Here is a 5,344-nt window from a genome sequence, read left to right as displayed (position 1 = left end):
AGAGGCGGTCTTCCCCTCCCCGTGTCTCTCTCTCTCTCTCACACACACACACACACACACACACACACTTTCTCTCTCTGACTCTCTCTTTCACACACTCTACATGTTCTCTACAACCCAAAGCACCCTCTCACCCAAACAAGGATCTCTTTTCATACACGAAACACACTCTAAAAACACACAAACATGCCGCACACACACAAAAATGTTCACAAGTGTTTGGCCAGGAAATACATGCCACGAGGAAGGACCTGGGCAGCTGTATAAATGGTAGCAACAGACGTGACAGGCTTCATTTGCTCCAAGCTGATTATTTCACTGAAGAAGAAGAAAAATGTCACAAACAATAACAGGAAACCAAAGATTGGTGTTTGGAATTTTAAACAGCAGCTTTGTTGGAAAATTGTTTTCTGTGCTGTTAATGGTTATCCAGTGGCATAAGAGGCTGCTTCATTCTTTTGCAAAGTTTTGTTCCTGTAACACAGAAGGTGTCTTTGACATCATAACTGAATTAGCATCCCAAAAAGGGGACAGCAAATGTGTGTGATTCAGCAGACTACCCAGAGGGAAGGTGGGCCACCATCAGCCATCTCAACAGGTCAAGAGTTTTGGGACTTTCACTCTGAGCTCTGTTTTATTCCCGCGTTATCCCAGGAATGCCAGCAGGGACGCTCCTCAGCTGCTGTCTGCCTGACACTCTGCCATCGGATGTCCTGTTAGTGGTGTTCAGTTCCAGGTCAGCATGGATCCACATAAGCAGCAGAGGCCTGATTCGACATTTCAAGCCGTTGAAACCTGACATCTCGATGAGTCAGCAGACTATTTGGATCCCAAAACATCACTTTACTGGCTGGTATTGTCAGTGTTCCATTCGGGGCTAAACAATATTGTCTCCATCTAAAAATTTTGGGGTTTTGCTGAAGACAGAATTCACGGCCAGACTCGCCTGCTCTGCCCTGGTGTCCGATGACCGGACTGCTATGGAGGCATCCAGTGATTTATCTGACTGCGGTCCATAGTTTAGAGCCTCAGATTAGCTGTTGTTTTTTGCAGTCATGAGTTAACAGGTTTAAAAGAGAATGAATGACGTATATTATAGTAGTAAAAGTATTTGAATGGAGGAGGAGTGGAAAGAGCAGAAGAGTGGAAGGTGATAAAACTGAGCAGAGGTTTGATGCTAAAGTGCGCAGCTCAAAGCTCTGAAGAACTCAGACAAACATACAGCACTCAGTGGTAGTCATACTGTACTGCTTAATACATTATATTTTACCACTCATTCACATCTTTACATACACACATAGATACCAGTACACCATTATTACAGAAAAATACATGTAATTTAGGAATGACTGGGCTGTATGTAGAAAACTCGTCACTTATCTCCTCTTAAATCTTAGCAAACTATCGTTAACAGTTCAGTTAACTTGACTCCTAACATTATGTAACTGGTTTGAAAAGAATATTTCCAGTTTCTTATTGATGAAACTATATTATCTTCTGTGTCAGGTTCAACTGTGGACAGTTAACAGAACTCAACATGGATGTTAAGAAGAATGTAACTTCTGTATTTCACACACAGGCTGGCTATGCAGATACAAGTACTGTATATGCACATTTTTCCGGGAAAATAAAGCAGATTTCTTAGCGCTGTCTTGGTGCACATGCACACACACGCACACACACACGCACACACACACGCACACACACACACACACACACACACACACACACACACACACACACACACACACACACACAGGAAATGGAAGTAATTGACTTGATGGGCGTGATCCTAAACAAACATTTAAATGAAGGGTACAGTTTTAAACAAGCACTCAAAGAACACAAAGCACAAGTGTGCATTCTTTCATTCAACCACTGATATAAAAACAATATACGAATTCAAAACTCAACTCTAGCGGCATCAGAAAGAGTGACGCATATTTCTGAAAACCCAAAGACACGTACGTACATGAAAAAAAGCAAATATATGTACATAAAGCTAAGCACACGCGGGTAAACATGGAAGATGACAGCTTATGGGGTTTAAGTGGATACATATGTCTTCACTTCACATCGTGCCATCAGCTCCTTGTGCATCACGTGTGGGCTGCAGGATTAAGGGATTTTAACACATTATCACGGCCAACCACAGACACAACTGGCTTACAATCACTGTCACAGAACGCTGCTGGGCAGAGGATTAAAATCTATTCCTGTCTCTTCCATTTAAGCATTTACAATAATGCACATAGTATGTCATTTTAGAGAAAGCAGAGGAGGAAAAATACAACATGCCCACACGTCATCGAAAAGCTATGTGATACAACCAGAACATTAAATCCCATCCAGGTAATGTCACAGAAACGATACAAGTTCAGTGGAGGTGAAAAAGATTTGTGATGTTTGCATCTCTTGGTGGCTCGTTCTGGATTAAAATGTTCATTTTTCTCCCCCTCATCTATTAAGGTACGAGGTCCTCCTTTAGTCTTGGCTGCAGGACTCCGTCTCCTGTCTCCCTCTGTGTCACGTTCACGCTCCTCCATATTTGTTTGTGCTGCTTTCATGTAAATTTCCTGCCTGGGCCCATCAGCCGTGAGAAAGAATGCAAAGTGTCGGCTCCAGTAATTTAAAACAAAACAAAACATGTCAGTAAAAAGTGACGTGACTTTGAATCAGTCTGACATCTTTGAATCTGACATCTCTACTTTCAAAGTATCTCAAAGATGATAACGCTCAGTTATCATACAATCAATTACTCAGCCCTAGGTTATGTTCAACCACCCTAATCAATATCTCCATCTCAGCCAAAAAAAAAAAAAATCATTGGCACCTTTTAAAAAGTGTTAAAATGTGACAAGCCAACTGGATCTCTAGATTCAAAAATAATCGTGTTTGAGTCATTCTTATCATACTTTTCTACTTGGTTTTGATGGTTTAAGAGAGCAAAGATGACCAGAGCATCTGTGAGCGTTTGGAAATACAATCTAACAAACTGGGTACTTCTACTTCGTAAAATGTCACCAAAAATCCTTTATTTTGACCCCGTTATCATTTTTTTTGTGAGAGAAATCACCACATATTTAGATGATGGGGTAAAGCTGCAACACTAAATATCCTGCTATATGAACAAGAATGCTAATCAACACTGATGTGCTTTAAGAAGTTGCGGAAACTGTTCATTTAGGTCAAAAGATAGAACAAAGCCTTAAAAAAAGGATTGCATGCCAGAAATCAAACACGTCTGTGTGAAAACTACTGATCCTGCAATGACTCTGATCCAGGTTCAGTCTGGTTTATGTCCCCTGTGATGTTGAAGGCTACGAGATGTGGACGGTAAGCTGGTAATTGAGGTCAACCTCGACCGCAGGCAGATACAGAACTCCATAAAAACACTGTCTCATACAGTAGCCAATCTAAACACCAATCTAACACATTCCACGACTCAAGCAGCCAATCAAAGCAGCACAATGGTCATGTTTAGGACAGACCCGGGACACAATATTCCGAAGAAAATACACAAGAGGGCATGGGCGTCTCCCTTTGGGAAGCAATCAGATGGAGCAGTGGTTACAGAAATGGAAAGGTTTGGAGATTGCTGCTGTCTTAAGACAAGGAGGTGGTGCAGTCGGAGGTCAGGTTTCTTCCCTTGTCTGTCTCCAGTCTAACACCAGGTCATGTGAGGTGAGGAAAGCATTTCGACATCAAAAAGCTAAATTCATTCAGGTATTCCAGGGTTTCTGTCCCTGACTTTCCAGTGTGCTGCTGAAAATAGCTGCATGTGCACACGGGGCTGGGTTAGCCGGTTCAGACCGATCAATAATTCAACAGATCACATGATCAGACTATGACAAAAGCATAAGCCACGCCCCTCTCCCAGCTTTCTTCGTTTTGCATACTTTCATCCTAACATATACCCTTGTTCCCTTTCTCCTTCTCCTGCTCATTTTCTCATCTTCATTGTGGCCACTCTCTCTCGCTCTCTCTTTCTCGCTCTCTCTCTCTTTCTCGCTCTCTCTCTCTCTCTCTCTCGCCGTCTCCTATTTTCAGCAACACTCAGTCATTCAGGTCAATCTGCTGCTCAGCGAACTGCTGGAGCTTGAACACATCACCCCGACTTTTGTTCTGTGTTACCATAATGAAGAGCTTTAACCTTCAGGTGCTCCGTGAAAGACAAGAGGGTCCATGAATATGCGTGAAAGCAGCCTGTTACCTGCAGGCTGCCGTCTGCTTCAGGTGGAAAACATCCAGATTACATGAAATCATTGAGCAGATGGCACTAGGTGACCTTGATCTAAATTCCTTGTATCTCTTTATAGCGCCTCTTGAGAAGCCACACACACACACACACACACACACACACACACACACACACACACACACACACACACACACACACACACTCCTCTTCATCAACCCTGTGAATCACGTAGCTCATGAATATCATTTTGAATAGCAACAGTGGAGAATTCACACACACACATCTGTTTGTCTTCACGTGGGATTTTCCTCCAGAAATATAAAATCAGCTGGAAAAACCTTGTACGAAAAAAATAACATCGCTTTTCATAACTGAAAACTTTTTTGGAGACATATATGTTCAAAAGTGATACTCTCATGAGGATGGACACAGTCCAAAGTGGAAATATCAGAAAGGAGAGACCAAAATAGTAAATGAATAGAGATATGAAGTCATTTTTGTTTCAAGCTTGAAGGCATTTGTTTTTCCATTGGAAGAAGGAGAGACTGGAAACAATTCAGATTTTCCTGCCTGACATTTGAATTTGATTAGTGGGCTTTACTAAAATACAGCCCATCCACTGGAATGATGATGCATGTTTGGGGTATCTTGGGATCCACGTCCTCATGGTGTGTCATTGTGCCCGTCTGTTCACGTGGGCTTGAATCAACACTATTTGCTGTGTCACCAGCTGTCGAGGAATGCTGCTCTGGTCGATTCCTTTACAGGAATGGGCCGGAGGAAAAGTGGGTCAGGAGCAAATGCAGAATGTGAATCTCTCACACACTCTCTAGTAACAACAACTGGCCTTGTCCAGCCTGCGGAGGTACTGAGGAGAGCGGATGACCTGCAGCAGGAGATGGCTATCACTGAAGTCACACGACACAAAGCAAAGGTCTCAGCCTGAGGACCTGAGAAGAGAGATGATGGGAAATAAGAGGAACCACAGCAGGGAAGCAGACTCAAGTATGATGGGGAGGGGCAGACGCTGGTTTGAGGCTGGTATTTGGACTCAGACGTGGGGGTGTGGAAGTTGAGCGTGGTGGGCTATGGAAGCAGCAGGACCTGGGGCAGGAGCAGGACGGGACACAATAGCTAATGGAT

Source organism: Aulostomus chinensis, chromosome 15 (assembly GCF_037954235.1).
Source record: "Aulostomus chinensis isolate RoL2024-O1b breed Wild chromosome 15, RoL_Achi_v1.0, whole genome shotgun sequence".
In the NCBI taxonomy this organism is placed as follows: Eukaryota; Metazoa; Chordata; class Actinopteri; order Syngnathiformes; family Aulostomidae; genus Aulostomus; species Aulostomus chinensis.
Note: the sequence above shows the minus strand (reverse complement) of the source record.